A 19,889-nucleotide genomic window follows, 5' to 3' on the forward strand; every position below is an offset into this window, starting at 1 on the left:
GCTAGTAAACTATCCCAGCGTTGCACCTTAAGCCAGAAACCAAACACTTGCTTATCAATGACAAGTGATCTGCCAAACTTCCGTGTCTATGCAAAAAGGGAGTAGCTCTACTTTCTCTGCACTGTTTGTGCTGTGAAGTTCCATTTCTAAACAAAATGCCAGGGTACTTCTGGAAGATGCACAGCATTAAAACCTCAACAAAAAAGGAATAAGCACGCGATACTTTCTTGCACTACACTAGAGCCCTGCGGGAAAGCCAAACCAGCAAGTGATCTTTTTCTACAAAGCGCTGCAGAGGAGCCAAGAAAAAGATTCCTTTTTGCGGACACCAAAGCTACGCTGGAAAGCCAAAATGTGTGGTGTCTGTTAATGCAGATTAGCTGCAAGACGGGCATGTTCACGCAAAGATTTATGAACCAGGCTGGCGGGGTAACAAAATCATTGAATGAGGTTACAACAAAATGTGTTATGAAAAATGATATAATACTGTTTGCTATAAATAGCAATTAAGGGTATAAAATGGTTCTGACACCAATTAAATGGCCTGTTGGAAATCATTGGCAAAACCTAAAGAGCAACATTTCATACAGCTGCAATTGAGAAATAGTAAAGCGTGGTTGGGGCCTGAATTCAGCAGGCATGCTCCAGCTGAGAATGTATAATTGCAGAGCAAAACAATTATAAAGGCCTAGGGAAAAGGTGAGCTTAGTTGAGTTTACCACCAAGGTATTTGGTAGAGAGAATAATTACAAAAATAAAGAAGCAACATGGGAAGCTTTATTTTCCCTGATTTAAGTTTATCAGCACTGAGCTTCATGTTCTGCATGTCCCATTGAAGAATGTTACACCTGCATGCACTCGGCACATCACATTTTACGGTATAACACAGTTTACTTCGAACATAGGTAAATAAGAGAATATTGCATAAGCAGTTCATTTATACGTGAAATAGAAACAGCAGGGTTTTTAAAACGAAGCCCGTAAGTGTGCTGAATGAAAGGGACCAATGATGAGTTTATGTTGTCACTAATAACAAATTTCAACGACCTTGTCAGAAACAAACCCCTTCCATGGAGGGACTGTGTGTAATCAAGATTTTTTTGATAAAAGGTTGTAAATGCCCTGTAAAGGTATGTCAAAAGGTATTTTAACGCCCTAGTCGTGGCCTGTGAGTCATCGGCGCTTTTTTCTGGTGTTTAGATGATCAAGGGCTGTTGTACGGGATCCACCTTCTCTTCTCACTTTGGTCACCATCTTTCTTAGTCACTGCATTCATGTGCTTGGTCAGGGAGCTAGCAAGCGAGGACGACAGTCGGCACCAACTATCAGCTGAGTTCCTTCAGGCTGGGACAATTGCTGGAGAGGCTAAACAATGTTTTTAAAATCCCTGAGAGCTTTCACTTTTTGTTTTGTTAAAGAACATTTAGGCGACCCTTCAAGAACTGTCCGAAATAACAAAAATGACTATTGTGCCCGTTAAATAGTTAATCTACGCACAGTGAACGATGGCACAAAATCTATCAATGCGAACCTACCCTTTGAACCTGCTTAATATTTAGCAGAGACTCACTCCATTCATTAGCTGTTTTATGGCACTGTGGGTGGGCTACTGGTTTCCACCTATGGAGCCTGTGGGCCGCACTAGTTTCCAGTCGTCCTGGCAAATGTTTTTGGAGACTAGCACTACCCTGCAGTGTACGAGCCATGGATTCCTTGGGTTGGCCATGTGAAATTCTAGTGAATCGTTACAAGCCACCAAAGAAAGTGAGCATTTGTTTATCGACCACTGTTTTGTGGCCATGAAAAGTTTCGTTCATTAATTAAAAAGACTAACAAATGAGATCAATTTTATTGCAAACTTCAAACAAATAACTGGTATTACAGAAAATGTGTAAAGCAGCTGGAGCTCCATAGCCACTTTCCAGCTATTTCTCCATGCCATCAGAGAATCTTGTTTGTGCGAGTAACAGATACCGACCTATTCCACTGCAAAGAAACATAACTGGGCAATTGCAGTGGGGCCTCTAGTTCCGTTTGATCATATCACTTGAGTGTTTACGTACAGTTAACATACTGATGACTGTGTTTATAGTGCATGCACATATAACATCAATGTAGTTTGAAATTGGGATCTTTTGCACCATTTCTTTTTGTTAAATTCGCCCCATGATAGCCTTGACGTTTGCCTATCAATTACATTTGCAGCATGCTCGCTGCTTATACCTTTTTACACAAACAATCCGTAGATGCTTTCACGTTCCAGGCATATCTTAAGATTATCTTTGACGTTGCTTATTGAGCCTGTGCAGAACCCATAGGTTTTCATATGCTGGAGTGCATGTAGGTGTATTAGACATGATGGCCGGCCAAGCGTATACCCTTCCTATTGCCGTCTCTACAGCCTCTTCTCTGACCCTATCGTCTGGGTGTGTGTCCTGAATTAACTTCCTTTGCATGAGGGAGTCAAGTCTGGCCAACATAGCGTACACCACGGTACAGTGAGACGTGAAAGTTATACCAGTGCAGTGGCTATGAGATGAAGCGTCTAGCTAGTCTACCTTTTGAAGGTCGCAGGTCCTAAACTGTTGTAGAATCATGTATCCTACTACGAAATATTTGGTTTCTACTAGGAAATCTTTTTAAGCGCTGAATATCACGCAATTATGATCCTTGTGGCGCATGCTCACAATACTTTTCTGCTCATAAAACGTATCGTGGGTGTAAAACAAATTTTAAGCTACAATTTCGCCCACTAGAAAATAAGAACTTCCCGATTTTCGAGTTTTCCTTGCTAATATTTCAGAAGAGGAGATCTACTGTAGTGGTACGTACGTGGTACATGTGTGGGGACACCAAAGATTACCTTTCCTATTCTCGGCGCAATTGTCTGTAATTGTAATGCGCACATGTGCCTAGTAAAAAACGGTTGCCGCCACTACACTTCGTCCTCGGCACTGTACATTCTGATTATCTTTTGGCGCTGCTAAGTTGTCTTCATTTCGAGAACACACACCGCGATTTCAGGTCGCCCATTTAAGCATTCTGGACTTGCCGTGGTGCAAACTGTTGATAGCAGATGCCGCCGCGCCGACATGCGTCGGAAGGTTCACAGAATTACGCTCGGACGGTGTCTTTTCTTGTGTGGAACGTAGCTTGTTCGAACGAGGCCAGTCGGCTGTGCGATGTCGTCTCACGTACGCTGAAACTGTACGCAGGTACCATCGGCGTACACCAAGCATAACCAAGCGGTCACAGGTCAACATTACTCGAGAGCGGCTATTTTGCTGCGGTCTGGAAAGGCTGGCTGGGTCCCCACGCAATACATAATCACAAGCAACTTCCTCACGTTTTCAGATAGTGCTTCTAACAATATGAACTCCGGTTTATCTACGTTGTCGGCCCGAGAAAATCGGAGCTTCGTCACGCTTTCGGACACGACCGGAAAAATATAGCCGGTCGTGCTTTCGGATACGCGACTCCATGTGCGCGATACGGCAGCTGGCAGCAGCAGCAGCATCGCCGGCTGCTCCCGCAAGAACAAAAATTGTTTGTTTAGAAAAGTTTTAGCAGTTCAATGGTGCGTTATTTTGTACTGCAAATAAAAAAAAATGTGTATTTCAGACTACACTACACAAAATAATGACAATTATTAATGTTATGACGTCATTATGACGTCACGCGTGGCAGCAGCCGTTGCCAGGGGGGCGTGGCTGCTGCCACGCGCGTGGCAGGAGACGCTGCCTAAAAAAAATTGCTTGGTCGCAATTCGTTCGCTTAGTTGAAACGAAGCCAGGACACTTTTGTGAATGGAAGAATGTGCCTTTCTTTACCTGGTTTGTTTGTACACTGTATCTAGCTCCAAGTCAAGGTCGCTTCACACAAGCGCTGCACAAGCGCACATGCGACGCTTCGCTGACTGGTACGCCAGTAGGAAAATATAAGGCCTCTTGAAGGCGGGAGAAGAGTCAGCGAAGTCAATATAGGTACTAAGCAAATAAAATCAACTGATATTTTTACCGTACAGCGTAAAACTAGGGCGCGGGAAGCACTTTTTTGCGCTGGGCGAACAAGCACAGCGGTCAGCAGCACGACTACGCATCTGCGAACGCTTTTCCGTCTACGAAATGCAATTGCTAGACGTGAGCTACTGTGGAAACTCGGGCGACGCTTACTGCACGAGCGCAGTACAACAAATAGTCACCTAAGCTGCTTGAAATGCCAAAACTAAATAAAAGTGTACATCGGTTGTACAATATATACCTTATATTAGCCAGGCCTTTCCATCCCGCTCCGTGGCTCAGTTGTATGAGGCGCTAGGTATGTCACCGCAAATGTTTTGCAAGTCACGAGTTCGAATCCCCGCGGGTACGTGCTTTTTTTTTGTAAGTTAACTTTTATGTTTTCCGCCGATGTTTTCTATATTGAGTTTAAAACTACTTTTTTTGGGCCGCAACGTTCATGGCTACACGAACTAGTTCACAAAACGCGCGCAGGCTGGCACTGGCGCGCTAGCGAGTTCTCGTTGGCGTGCTGTTGCCATAAGCACCGACTGCTTGCAGGCAGTGGGCACATGCCAGAATGAACAGACCCTTGGCCTGGTGCGAACACGCTTTTTACGATACAGGCATGAGGGAGGCAAGCTCCAAATATGGGGGAAAAGCGCACGACATTTGGGCGTCTGCGGGTACGCGGAGGGCGTTCATGCACTGCGTAGGTCTCGGCTAGTGAATGCTACGACTACAAGCCGTCCTGGGAGGCTTATCTTGTGCATTTTACAGCCGACAACATGGCAGAAGCGCGGTACGATGATTACTGAGATATTGAGAATGCCCATCCAACAACGCCATTGGTTGTGTTTTACAGAACCGAAACCGAAACCGAAACTTGTTTGATTGCTAACCTTGGGCATCGTCCAATCACGGTGCGGCTCCTCCGAACGTCACAGCTTTAGTTGGTGCGGCCGCCGCAAACCGCGCATGGTAGTTTTTCTTCTTTCGCGCTTTGTAAAATAATTACCGATTTGTCAACCGGATAAACGATGAAAAGTGTGCTAATTTGAGCCAGTCTACGCAGTGCAAGCAAAAACGGGAGCTTGACAAATTCACTTCAGTGTCCCTTTAAGCCGAAGGACTTGAGGTCGCTTAGGATGCCATACCGCCACGCGGTATCGTACGCTTTTTCCAGATCAAAGAATACCGTCATACAATATTGTTTGTGGAGGAAAGCATTCTTTATATAGGACTCGAGCGCGACGAGTTGGTCGTTGGTGGACCGCCCCGCCCTGAAGCCTGCCTGGCAGCTCCCGAGAAGACCATTATACTCAAGAAAGTACACGAGTCTCCTGTTTATCATCTTCTCGAGGAGCTTGCACAGGCAGCTTGTGAGGGCGATGGGCCGATAGCTAGCGGGAGAGGAAGGGTCCTTTCCTTCCTTCAGGAAAGCCACTACTATGGCCTCCCTCCAAGAGCGAGGAATGTGCCCCGAAAGCCATATGTTGTTGTATAGATGTAGGAGTGTTTCAAGAGTGTCTGGGTGTAGTTGTTGTATCATGGTGTATGTGATTTTGTCTGCACCTGGATCTGAAGGCTTACATGTGCTCAGAGCAACCTTCAGCTCATGAATTGAAAAAGGAGAATTGTAAGAAGTGTGCGACTTGTTGTTATCACGCAGGGACTTCTTTTCTACAGATGTTTTGTGTTTCATGAAAGTGTTTGAGTAGTGTGCTGAACTGGACACGTGTTCGAAGTGTTGTGCAAGTGTGTTAGCCTGGTCTTCCAGTGTGTCCCCTGTTGTACAAACCAGGGGCAGGCTGTGTGTCTGTTGTCCTTTTAGTTTTCGTATGCGTGTCCAGACTTAGTGTGTATCAGTGTATGAGTTGATAGAAGTGAGGAAGGTGCGCCAACTCTCCCTTTTCGCCTCACGACGCACTCGCTTCCCGAAAGCCTTTGCCCGTTTAAAAGAAATGAGGTTATCTGACGTGGGGTACCGGCGAAGGACACCCCACGCCTTGTTCTGGGCCTCTCGCGCCCGCCTGCAGTCCTCGTTCCACCAGGGCCTCCTTGGGGTGCGGGACCCACTGGAGGCCTGGGGAATGGACTTTTCGGCAGCGTCGAGGATGTGCGCCGTTGGGCGGCTTTCTCCACGTGTAGGTATTTCATGGATGTGTGGTGTAGCTGAGATGTTTGTGTGAATGTGCTCCAGTTTGCTTTTGATTCATTAAACTTTTTATGGGAAGGTGGACTGCTCGGGCCTATACATATACGTTAATGAAGTGGGGAAATGGTCACTACCATATGGGTCTGTGCCCACACCCCACTCAAGACATGGAAAGAGAACTGCGGAACCAATCGCCAAGTCAAGAGGCGAGTATGTATTGTGTCCTAAGTTATGGTATGTAGACTATTTTTTGTTGAAAAGGCATGCTCCGGAGGATGTAAGAAACTTCTCTATCAGGCGACCTCGGGCATCCGTTCTGGAGGAGCCCCAAAGAGAGTTGTGCGCATTAAGGTCGCCTGTTAGTATGTATGGTTAGGGCAGCTGGTCAACCAGTGCCTCGAAATCAGAGCTCACAAGTGCAAAATCAGGAGAGATGTAAATGGAGCATACCGTTATCAACCTATTAAATATTATTGTACGGATCGCTACAGCCTCGAGGACAGTGTTTAAAGAGAGAGGGTGGCATGCTAGTGATTTCCGGGCGATAATGGCCACATCTCCTGAATAGTGGGTGCAGCCAACCCTGTCCTTTCTGAATACCATGTACCTATTTAAGAAATTTGTTTGTTTAGAATTGAGGTGGGTTTCCTGGAGACACATGATACTTGGCTGACTGGCATGCAGAATCTCATACACATCGTCAAGATTTTTAAGCAGGCCTCTGCAGTTCCATTGGGTGATGTTTTCTGTCCCGATTATTTAAATTTAAGAATGACTGGAGTGTGTGTGTTCGCGTGTGTTCATGTGTCGTCTTTCGGGGCTGTTACTCTTGGATTAGGCTTTTTAGGCCTTTCTACTGGCTTGGCCGTCGGAGGCCGCTACTTGCGCTGCGTTGCAGGCAGGAATGGCGCGACGTCCATTGCGTCATCAGATGTCCTGGGGGTGCCCGTCGAACCGGGCCCCCCGGACTTGGTCCCCCTTCGGGAGTCCTTCGTTTGAGCCGCCACCGCCGCGGCCGTCGGGGACGCCAGAAGTGGCACGGGCGGTGCGGTGACGGTGGGAGCCGATATGGGGCCCCCGATGTCCATCGCCTCGACACTCCAACGCACTGGAGGACGGGGAGGAAGCGGCGGGAGCGGCACCGGTCCCAACGGAAGAGGTTGGCACCACAACCGCTGCTGCCTCAGCAAGCGGCGTGGCGACGGATTGGGCTGCGTGAGGCAACCCAGCGGGGGGCGGAGGCGGGACCAGGTCAGACTCGCTGAACTGGGTCCCTGTGGACACCGGACGCCGCCCCGCCCCCCGGCGAGCTGCGTCGGCGTACCTCCCAGAGGGAAAGAGGCGAACCTCTTTCTCGCCTCTGGAAAGGTAATGTTCTCAGTGACCTTAATGTTTATGATATTTTTTTCTAGTTGGAATTTTTCGCACTTCCGGGAGTATGCCGCATGCGGCCGCTGCAGTTTACACAAGTGAGGGTTTCAGATGGGCAGTTCTCGCTCGGATGATCGTGCGCCGCGCATTTTGCACACGTCGTTCGGCCACGGCAAGAGTTCGTACCGTGCCCGAACCGCTGGCACTTAAAACAGCGCCGCGGGTTCGAGATGTACGGACGTATTGAGCACCGGATAAAACCTGCATATATATGTTGTGGGAGAACTGCGCGGACAAAGGTCAAGATGATGCGCTTGGTGGGAATCTCCTTGTAGTCTCTGCGGATGGTGATGCGTCTCACGGCAGTGACGCCCTGATCCTTCAAGCCGGCAAGGAGATCCGCATCCGTTTCGTTCAGGAGGTCTGGCTCTGATATCACATCCTGCGAGCTGTTGAGGCTCCGATGGGGTGTGACCCTGATGTCTAGATCAGCCAGTTTTGTCTGAGCTAGAAGCTTTGTGGACTGCTGCTTGTCATTTATTTCGATGAAGAGTTCACCAGACCTTTGTTTTTTGTACGTATACGATTTTCCTATTATGGCTTCAAGATACTTGGCGATCAAGAAGACTGAGATGCAAGAGGGTGGGTTGGATTGAGGGACTCCATGACAAGAAATCGAGAGTAATGATCTGGTTCAGGAAATGTTAAAGATGGCAATGGGGGAAACGATACTTCGGTGCGGCCCCTTTTAGGGGGCCGATCACGTTTGGGGGGGGGGGGGTTTAGACAATACCATAAAGCATAGTATAAAAGCAGGGAGACGGGGGTACTTTCTCCTTTGACCTTACCCTGGTAGTCAAAGAGGTCCCGGAGCTCCCTGCCTGGTAGACAGGCAGGGAGCCCATCGGCCGGAGCTTGACCAAGGCTCCGACGGCCACCGTTTACGGCTTCTAATCTTCACCTTTAAACATCTCGCCACGGTTGGACACGGCTTATGTTGGGAACATCTCGCCACGGTTGGACACGGCTTATGTTGGGAGCTCGGGGTCCGCGGTGTCGCTGCTCACCGTCACCATGAATACTCAAGGTGCCCCGTGCGGGGGGTCAACAATTGTGGTTACCTTTCGGTGAAGCACATTCAGAGCAATAACCAAACTCTCAATCACTTTCAGTACAAAAGTTATTTTGATTCCTCTCTAAGAAAACGCTACAATAAATGACAGTGCATGTCAAAAACATGGCGTCTTTTTTTCAGCACAAATTAGTCATTCTATATACCACGCCTTTCCCTCTACCCCCCCCCCCCCCCAAAGGGCTGGTTTTTTTTTTCGGGAAAGGTGGCAACCCTATTAGCAGCCCTACATATCCTGACCCAATCCCCTCTTCTTCCAGTATATGCCACAACAATCCCCTATCTACGTTGTCATAGTAGCCATGTTGGTCTGCCCTGTGCTGCCGAAATTTCGATAGTCTGGATTAATACGTATATGTTGTCTTCTAAGCGTCGACCCGGCCGAAATCAATTTTGCAGTTCCCCTGAAATACCGTTACTTTCCACCCACTTCAACAACTGGGACGTTCGTTCCTAAGGCCCCTAAAATTACTAACAGGGTTCGCACAGGCTTCAAAAGCAAAAATTCAAGGGTTTTCAAGGACTTTCAAGGACTAGGAAACACATTTTCAAGGTCCCCATCTAATGTTTTTTCTGAGATTATCTATAGCTGTTTCAACACAATGCAACAGTTTTTTATTGCACAATACCCAAGCACAATATTCCACATTTAGATAGCCACTAACAGGTGCATGAATGCTTCCCCAGCTTTATTTTGATATCATGGTTGGTATTTAGAGGTTTTTTTTCATGTTGTTTTGCTCAGGCTGTTTGATTTCAAAACTTCGTTAATGTTGCCTGCATGTCCTGCTTTGTCAGTAAGAGTATCAGTTGAAACTGAATCAGCAAGTGTTGCTCTAAGGCAGGACGAACTATGTACACATCCACCATTTGCACATAAAAGCAAACACACCCGGAGCGTATGAGGCACAGCAAACATGCAATGAGCAAACGTCCACAAACTTGGAAGATGCAAGATAGAGAACAGAAGCTGGCTCTCACTGGATTGTATTGTGACATGGATTGTTTTGAGAAAAACCTGCTCCCAATTTTGCCTCGTAATAATGAAAATCCACAAACCTTTTTGAAATTTCAAGCAATACACTCAAGCTTGATTGCTACAATGTTTCTTTAGATTTGTTAACACCTAAAATCCACGACAAACGCTTTAAATTCTTGTGAAAAGACAGGGCCATTGATTCTCTCCATAAAAATCAAGGATATTCAAGGACCATTTAAAAATTCCAGGACTTTCCAGGCGTTGAAATTGACACTTCCGAATTCAAGGGTTTTCAAGGTTTTCAAGGACCTGTGCGAACCCTGAATTTACTTCTAAGGTGGCGCCATTCTATGATGTAGCCGCCTTTCCCCTCACCCGCGCTCCTTTCCTCCAGCGCCGCCCGCCATTGGCCAACAGAAAAGTCACGTGGTAGCTGCCGTTTTTTTTTTGTTTGTTTGTTTGTTTTACTGCCTCCGCGGCCGGTTCGTCTCGCCCGTTGGGACATTGCGCAACGCCGCTGGTGCGGCGCCATCTTTGGCTGCGCAGCTTCAGTGCCGGCTTTATCGTAGGCGCCAGCCAATAGCAAAGTAAGAATTAGCTGCTCAATCCGAAAAAATGTCGCATCGGTGTCGGTTTATGTTGCTACGCGGTGCCGATGTGGCAGCGCGAATAGGGTCAGGGATGGCAAAAGACTTCGTTATTCCGTCCGGGAAACGCGACGCAGAACAGAAAAGTTTGGTTGCACAGGTTTGAACGGGCATACTTCAAGCCGGCGCTGCCATCACTCTTTTGCGAGGTAAGTTTCTGAATGCTTGTTCTTGCTTTGTTAAATTATGCGCAAGCTTGAGCGGTCACTGACGAAGAAATGCGTATTCCCTCCGCGACCGTCGTCCACCCTTTGTTCTGTGTAGGCATTGCGCGCAGCGGCGAGTTCGTCGCGTCGTAAGCTTTGCTTTGGATAAGAGGCTGTCTATTTGTCATGTGCGCGCTTAACTCCCAGCATAATTATCAGCGGCGTAGCATGTTCAGTCGGTTGTCGTAAGGTTTTCGTGATGCAAGAATCGTTCACCTGCATTCGCGCTTGTTTTGGCCGACGGCAGCTTGCGCCTGACCATGTAGCGTGTGCGTTCCGAGTGCGTGTGCAAGCTCTTTGTGGTGTGAAGTCATGTTTTGTCTGTAAGTGACCCGGGTAGCCCATTTTTATGACAGTGGAGCGATTTGCTGCGTAATATTTGCTTGGTCGCGGTGCGGCGCAAATTGAGGCTGTAAAGAAAAATAATGCGGCTAGGTAAAACAATTTAAGGGCAGTTAATCTAGTGACCGCGCCGTTGACGTACGTTTAATTCGCAATTTCTGTTATAGTTAAGGCATAAAGTTGGGCTAGTTGGTTATCTGACTGCATTTTACTAGCGAAAAATAGACGCGGACGAAGAAGAAGTACACAGGACACTAGCGAGTGTCCTGTGTACTACTTCTTCGTCCGCGTCTATTTTCGCTAGTAAAATGCATTCTGTTATAGCTTTGTTAAATTCGAGCACGTTTGAATGGGCACTTGAAATGCATATTCGCACCGCAACGGGTGTACGCCTTTCTTCCGTGTATGCACAGTGCACAGAGGACCGTTAATTACATCTTAACGTTTACTTTACACGTGAGGCCGTACATTCTCAGTGTGCGCGCATACTCCATCTTAGTAGTAAACGGCGCAACGTATCCAGTCATTGCTATGTGAACCAAAACACACAGGGCGAATATATTATTCTCAGCAGACCTATTTTTGTCCAGCAAAGCGCTTTTTAAACTCATTTAGTGTAAGCGAGTTGAGCGTGGACGCGGCACTGAGCAGACGCGCGAACACGAATTTGGCCATGCTACGGTAGAACGGTCACAAACTCTCTTCTGCAGTGCATTATTGCCTATATTTGCGGAGTGTTTGTGGCGCATCTCAGACTCGATGATATTTTTTTTTCTTCAAAATAGTATTATTTCACAGAACAATTTGAGGAACGGATATTGGAGAAGCTTGGCGTTAAAAAACTAAACCCGAATGCCACTCGCATCTTTTCTCACAGGAAGCCACGCCAGCAGCACAAGTCACCTGCACGACGTCATTACGGACGTTTGTTCCAATAAAATATTCATTTGGTGGCACCAATTCATTTTTGTGATATACCTTATTGTCTTCTCTTGATAATCATCGTGATATCGGTTCTCTGTCGAATTTCTTTCGGGCGTATTCCTGTGTACCCAGAGAGACTCGATCTCTGGTTCGTATGAGAAATAAGAGGCCACAAATCTGTAATTTCAGTTTAGCCGATCGATTGATCGCAGTCTACTCTGGCGCCTATTCCCAGAATTACAAGCCTACGTGTTTCACTCGGTTCGCACATGAACGTACGGCCGCAAGTGCAGTTTAGTGTATCCGGCTGCGAAGTCTGGGAATCAGGGATTTTTCACGTCGCTGTACGTGCACACACGCACAACAGCATTGTGTGTATTTTTTTTTAATCTAGTCACAGCAGCCTATAACGACATGACGGTGAAAAAAAACATTTCTACAAAAACGGCAAACCACTCTAAACTGCGCGGAATGAAGGTAGGATTATGTATGTAGTAAAAGCGGGCGCAGACTGAACGCCGCTAATGATTCACAACCGTCGTAACAAAGGCGAATGCAAGGACGCCAGCGCAGCGCTCGAACGACGGAATTTGCGAATGAAGCGCTCCGTATACTGCCACGAACCGTGCGCAAGCCCTCTGTGCACGTGATTGCACAACCACAGTCATGTTGGTAAAATAAAACTCTAGTAATCCTATAAATGCCACCAAACAGCGATTGGGCGCAAAAACCAGAGCTAACTTCAAGAAAAACTCCAGCGAGCGGCCCGTAGCGTTGCGGGGACGTCTGCTCTGAAGCAGCCAACAAAAATGGCGGCACCGCCGCCGAGTTGAAGGGCGTGCGGCGCCGCGGCCAGTGATTTCCCTACACCCCCCCTAGGGGGTGTGTAGACCCCCCCTAGTTTTTCTGGACACCCCCCCTTGAATCCCCAAATTTCACTCTTGTCAGTCCTTGTATGGACCTTTTTCAGTATCGATCTGCGCATGCGCGGGCTGCCCGTCTGCTATTCTTGGCAGTAGCCTCGGGCAAAATAAACAAAAGTGCGCCCCCCGAGCTTGCTGATAGCGTTGCATGTATTTATTTCCTTTTTTTCGACAGCTCGTGGCAAGTTCGTATGTGCACACAAAAAAGGCTTTCAAAGGAAAGGGGCAAAGTGGTTTGAGGCTGACCACGCTGCGAGCACATTGCTACCAGCCAGGGAGTAGCGAAAAGCGCTACGGAAGCTAATCCTGTCGTTTTAATAAATCGGGAGCGTACAATCGGTGCCTGATTTATAAGTGCTGCATAATTCGTTTACTACCTTAACATTGTTTCAAGAACTCAAATTGCGTCACTGGCCCTGGTAACAAGTTCGAAAATGTCCTTATACGTTGAAAAATGGCGAAAAATTAAAAAAAAAAACTGAATACGGACCTTTCATGGTAAAAAATGAATTTCTCTAAATTTGTTTTTTTCTTAGATTGAATAGACAGCACCGCCTCTCAGGTGTATATATATATATATATAGAAAATGAAAAACGTACGTCACGGGGATGAGCGTTTGGTTAACAGACGTCTATTATTTAACTAGTGGGATAAAAAAACAGCTTTTCTAGTTTATGAACCCCCCCCCCCCCCAGAGCCATTGAGACACCCCCCCTTGATTCGATGCCTGGGGAAACCCCTGGCCGCGGCTGAGGGCAAAGAAAAAGAGGAGACCGGCGGAGGAGGGAGCGGTTGGCGCCATAGAGTTTCTTGTAAGAAACTCTATGGTTGGCGCTACCTTAGTAATTTTAGGGACCTTATTCGTTCGACAGCTCGCGCGACATCTTCTCGAACCTCTTCGAACTGTTCAACTTCTTGGAATGCCGCCACGGGGAGAGGCTCGGCGCGAGCGCTGAGTATTGTTGGGTCAAGACTCAAGACATTGTTTTCAACGCGTATTTTTCTTTATAATTACTATCGCAAAAATCAAGCCACGTATACCTAATTTAAAGGACACTGGCCGAATGTTTTCGTTTTGCGGAGCAATGTTGACTAGTATCAGAGTCCTTCAATACTTTATTGAAGGACTCTGCTAGTATGCATGAGATATGTGTCTAGATTCGAATGAACATCGAATGGGAGAAACTTGGGTTTGACGATTTAAAGCGTTTAATCATTGAGAAAACTGAGGTTACAGTGGATCAGCTAGACAGAGGAGTACGGAGCGCAAACGTCTGACGTGGTGCACAGGCGTGGGGCGGCTCTTTCAGCGAAGGCGTGTGCACATGAGAGAGTGAAAACCCGAACGTAAACGCTCGCATTGCGTCTGGCGTCGCCTCATGTGCTCGGGCATAGCACACCTGAGAGAGAGAGAGAAATGACCTTTATAAATTCGTCCTGCGAGAAAGGTGTGGGTCAGGCCACGCAGGGCTTCGCCGCACCTCGTCTAACTACCTGCGCTAGGTAGCGGGCGGAGCCCGAGGCGTCGTGCCCGGCCGGCCGCGCGGGTTACTCGGATCGCCCCCGCCGTCGCCGTCCGCTCGACCCCCGCGGGGGCCGGGAGGCGAGGGGCGCTGGCTTTCCTTTCGCCGTTGCAGCGCCAGAGCTGCCTCGAGCCGCTGGACGGCCCTGAGCTGGTTGCCGTGCTCCGGGGAGCCGATCAACTCGCGAATGTCCGGCGGGAGGCGGTCGCCTCCGTCGCGCGCGCACTGTTCGTTGCAGCCCCACATGATGTGGGCCAGGTCCGCGGGCACTCGCGCACACACACAGCACTCGGTCCGCTCGTAGAGTTCCGGGCACACGTGGCGCGCCAGCGCCGGCGTGAGCACGGTCTCGGTCTGTAACTGCCGCAGGAGCACCGCCTCCCCCCGGGACAGGCCGGGGTGTGGAGGCGGAAAAGTCCCTCTTTCGCGTCTGTACCACCGGAGCACTTCGCCGTAGGCGACGAGGGGCTCCCCTGCGTCTTCGTCGTGGTCGTCGTCTGCTTCCTCCCCGGAGTCTTCCGGGTTTCGGTCGAGGCGGGGGGGCGCGGTCCGGCACGTGGCGAGGACTCGGGCCGCGGCGTCCGCCTCTTCGTTGCGGTTGTGGTGGCCGTTGGGCAGCTCCCGGCCCGCGTGAGCCGGGAACCACCGGATGCTCGTGCTGTTGGCGGCCCCCTCCCGGATCCGAGAGAGGAGCCGCGCGGTGCTCCTGCACACCGTGCCCCTCGCGAAGTTGGAGATCGCCGACTTCGAGTCGCTGAGGACGGTCCGCGTGCCGGGCAGGGTGAGGGCTAAGGCGATCGCCGCCTCCTCGGCCTGCCGGGCGGTCGCGGCCCGCACGCTCCCGGCGTTGAGCAGTTCTCCCGAGGTGGCCTTCAGGACCACCGCCACGAAGGTGTCGGCCCGCTCGCGGTGCTTGGCCGCGTCCACGAACACCGCTCCCTCGTCCTCGTTGTACGTTCTGGCGAGCGCGCGCGCCCGCGCCGACCGGCGTTCGACGTTTCGCTCCGGGTCCACGTTCCTCGGGAGCGGAGGCACTACGATACGGCGTGCGACGTCGTCTCGCAGCGGGACCAGCTCGTTTTCCGCCGCGGGACCGAGGGGCGGGCGGAGGCCCACCCGTTGCAGGATTTTTCGCCCGGACTTGGTGCTGCCCAGGCGCTCCAGCTGCGATACGCGCTGCGCTTCGCTGATCTCCACCAGGGTGTTTGGACCCCCAGGGACAGGAGGGCGGCGTTGCTCGTGCCGTTCAGGAGGCCCAGGGCCGCCCGGTAGGACTTGCGGATGGCAGCGTCGATGCGCTCCCGTTCTTGCGCCTTCCACTGGTGAAAGGCGGCCACGTAGGTCACGTGGCTCACCACGAAGGCCTGCAGCAGTCGGAGGAGGCTGGCCTCGCGCATCCCCCTCGAACGCGTGGAGATCCGCTTCACGAGGCGCGTGGCTATGCCCATCTTCGTGATCATCTTCTCGATCGTGGTGCCGTTGCCGCGGTTCGCGCCCACGTGCATGCCCAGGACTCGAACGCTGGGGACCGACGGGATGGCCGTGCCGTCTGCCGCTCGTACGACGATGTTGCGCTCCGCCTCCGCTGCAGCGCGCTTTCGATACCGGCCCGGCGGGGGCAGGATCAGCAGCTGCGATTTTTGCGGCGAGCACCGCAGACCCGTGCCCGCCAGGCCGGCCTCGATGGTGCGTACCGCCTCCTGCAGCGTCGACTCGATGTGGCCGTCACTGCCGCCCGTGACCCACAGGGTGATGTCGTCGGCGTAGATGGAGTACCGGACGTCCGGGAGCTCGTCCAGGCGCCGGGCCACGCCGATCGTCACCAGGTTGAACAGGAACGGCGAGATGACCGAGCCCTGCGGGGTGCCGGTGCTTCCGAGCTCGCGCTCCTCCAGTTGCGTGCCCCCGACCTCCAGCCGCGCCGTGCGCCGGGACAGGAAGGCTCGGATGTAGTCGTAGGACCTGCGCCCCAGACCTAGGCGCGACACCTGGGCCAGGATCGCAGAGTGCCGCACCTTATCGAAGGCGCTCTGCAAGTCCAGGCTCAGGATCGCTCGGTTGTCCGCCGTGGGCCCCTCCGGGAGCGCCAGCACCTCGTGTTGCAGCAGCAGCATGGCGTCCTGCGTGCCGAGCCTCGCGCGGAAGCCCAGCATCGCGTCGGGATACAGCTCGTTATCCTCCAGGAACCGCTGCCACCGGGCGTTCAAGACGTGCTCCAGCACCTTGCCCACGCACGACGTGAGCGAGATGGGGCGCAGGTTCTCGATGCCCGGTGGCTTGTTCGGTTTGGGAAGCAGGATGGTCTTGGCCTTCTTCCACTGTTTGGGAAGGCTGCCCGATCTCCAGCACTCATTGAAGTACTTGGTCAGGGTCACCACCGCCGCGTCGTTCAGGTTGCGCAGCGCCTTGTTGGTCGCGCGATCCGGGCCCGCGGCCGAGCGGCAGTTCAGGGAGCGGGTCGCCTGGCGGACCTCCCACTCCTCGATGTCCCGGTCGAGGGCGGCGTTTGGCGGCCCGGCGTAGTCGGCATGCGTTTCGTGAGGGGTGGTCGGGAGGTACTGCTCGTTCAGACGCTTGTGCACCTCCTCTTCCCCCAGCTTCTTGATCGCGGTGTACAGGATCTGCGCCATACGGTGACGCTGATACTCCTTGCTCTTGCTCTCGTCCATCAGGTGCCGCAGCAGCTTCCAGGTGCCGCCCCGGTGGAGCTGCCCGTCTGCCTCGCCGCAAAGCTCGTACCACTGCTGCGCGCACAGCTGGCGGCTGTATTTCTCGATCTCCCGGCCGAGCACCGCCACGCGCTTGCGCAGCGCGCGGTTGTGACGTTGGCGTTTCCAGCGCAGCTGCAGCGACCGCCGCGCCTCGAGCAGGTGCGCGAGGCGGGGATCCATGCGCGGTGTGTCCTCCGTCGTCTCGATCGTCGCCGTCGCCCCCTCGGCTGCGGCCACGAGGCCCTCCGTCCACTCCTCGATGTTCTCGATCTCTCCCAGCTCCGTTTCCCGGAACCGGTGCCAGTCGGTCAGGCGGTGCTGGACACGGCCGGCGCCGCCGCCGTCCCCGTCGTCACCGGAGCGGAGCGGTACCGTCACCTCGACGATGTAGTGGTCGCTTCCCAGGTTGTGGCCCGTGTTCCTCCACCGCGCCGTCCTGCCGCCAGGCAGGAGCGCGAAGGAAAGGTCCGGGTTGGTGTCCCGGGCCGTCGACGTGCCGATGCGCGTCGGGTGCGACGGGTCCGTGAGCAGCACGTAACCGGCCTCGGCGGCGTCTTCCAGCAGGCTCCTGCCCTTGGCCGACGTCGCCGTATACCCGAGCTCCCGGTGCTGGGCGTTGAAGTCGCCGCACACGACGACCGCCGCGTCCCTCTGCCCGGAGACCGCGTTGCGAGCCTTGTGCAGCAGCGCCCGGAACTTTTGCTGGCGGTGCTGCGGGTTGCTATTTACGTTCACGACGAGGACGGCGGTGCCCGTCACCCGCTTCTTCCGTCTGCCCGTGACTATTGCCAGTTCGGTCGCACAGTGCTCGATGGAACTGCAACGGCCGCCCAGGAAATTGTCGTGTTTGACGAAGGCGATGCCCTTGCGGACGAACGTGCACACTCCTTGCGCCGCGCCCTTCCCGCATGCGCGGGCGCTCGGCGGGCTGGCGTGCGCTCTGTAACCCGGCAGGGACGTCGCGTTCGCGTCTTCGGCGTGCGTTTCCTGCACCATGATCACGTCGGGGAGGTCCGGCGCGGTCAGGGAGCGCAGGTGCTGTTGCAGGACTGCCTTCCGGCACCGGAAGCCGTTTGCGTTCCAGTGCCAGATCTTCAGGGTCGTGCGGTCGCGGCTCGTCATGGCGAATGTTGCTGAGAGGCTCCGTTGTCGAAGTGTTCTTGTATGGCGTTCATCTTGAGCGTCTTCATGTTTTCGGGACTGAATTGTTGCTGCAGCTGCTGTTGTAGCTGGGTCATCTGGCCGACGGCCTGGTTGACTTGCTGCATCATTTGGTTGAGGGCTCGGTCGATCCTGTTGGTGAGCCGCTTCTCCATGTTCTCCAGATCCTTGCCCCAGCGGTTCATCTGGTTCTCCAGCCGACGGCAGCGGTTACTCAGACCCGCGTAGCCCGGTGTCTTCGCGGCGCCGGTCGCCTTCGCCGACGCCGACGAGACGACTGACTCCGCGTCGTCCTCGTCCGCATCGATCTCCTCTTCGGATTCTTCGCGCTCTTCGCACTCCTGCACCCGTGTCTTGGGAGGGGTCGGGGAGGTCTGGCTTGCCGCGTGAGACGGCTGCTGCGGTTCCTGTCGCTGCCCGGGGGTGGGTTCCCGTGCCGCCTGTTGTCGCTGGGGTTGCGGCCGCGGAGCCTGCCCCTGCGCGGGGCACGCCGCCATGGTAAAAGTAGGCTTCGGGGCCTCGGAGGCGGGAGCGGCCTTCGCCTTCTCCAACCCCTTCTTCGGCAGTCCCCGTAGCTCTTCTAGCTGCTTGGAGAGCCGCTCGATCGTGATGCGCTGTTCGTGGATCGTCGCACGCATTTCGTTCACCATCTCGCGTAGCTCCGCGTTCTCCGATCCGTTAGGCTTCGCGGCCGGCCGCCTCGTGCTGTTGTGGCGCGAACCGGAGAGGCTCGCGCGCCTTCCCCTAGACGCCGATCTCTCGCGCCGCGCGGACTTGGACCGCCGCCGCGACGACGCAGCTGCGCCGCCGACGGCAACCGTCGCCCATGTGGGGCCACGTGACAGGTCTCTGCGCCTATCTCCGCGCGCCACGCCGGACGCGCTCCTGTCGCGGCTCTTCTCCCGGCTGCCGCCGCGCGCCGCGCGCTGGTCGAGCTCCGGGAAATCGTCTCTTCTAGAAATCCTGACCTTCAGCGCCGGCGGCGGCGGTGCCGACTTCGCTTGCTCCTCGTTGAGCTTGCGTTGCCACTGTCGCTTCTTGACTTGAAACGGGGTCTTGAACTTATTCTTGCAGCTCTTGGTGCCCGTGGCGTGCGGGCCGCCGCAGAGCTTGCAGTTGGGCTTGCAGCGTTGCTCGTGGTCTGGCCCCGGGTTCCGCTGCCCGCAGGCGAAACAGACCCGGGCGGTGGGGGTGGGACACACGTCCTTTCGATGGCCGACTTGGCCGCACGTCTTGCACACCTCTCTGTGTTGCCGGTAGAGGTAGCACCTCGTAATCATTCCGCCGTACCTGACGTAGGACGGTACCTTCCCGCCGTCGAAGAGAATGACGACGGCCGTGGACTTGCCGAGGCGGTGGGCGTCCATCGCCGTGGGGTTGTGTCTGTTGACCACGAAGCGGTGGATGTTTTCCGCCGTGTCTTCGAGCCCGACGCCGCGGATGACGCCCCGGGACGAGTCCTCCGGGGCCGCCCGGTACGCGTAGGCCTCGTATGTCGCGCCTCCGATCGCGATTTCCTGGATCAGCTCGTACTGCAAGGTGCGCTCCTCGCTGGGCGTGCTAATCACCAAAATGCTCTGGGCCGCGTTGGGCGACACGGAGTCCTCCTCCAAGGCAGCCACGTCCACGCCTGCCGCCGCGAAAACGGCTCTCCGCAGGTCGGTCAGTAGCACCTTGCCTACCACGAGGCCGCCACGTGGTCGAACTACCACTCTGTTCTCGTCGCGGGAAGCGAAATTGGGCATCCTGGCCGTCTTCGTCATGACCGCGTTGACTTTGTTAGCGAACTGCGCCCGCGTGGGCTGCCGGGGCG

This window comes from Haemaphysalis longicornis, unplaced genomic scaffold, assembly GCF_048455015.1.
Source record: "Haemaphysalis longicornis isolate Haplotype H1 unplaced genomic scaffold, Haemaphysalis longicornis Haplotype H1 scaffold_3, whole genome shotgun sequence".
In the NCBI taxonomy this organism is placed as follows: Eukaryota; Metazoa; Arthropoda; class Arachnida; order Ixodida; family Ixodidae; genus Haemaphysalis; species Haemaphysalis longicornis.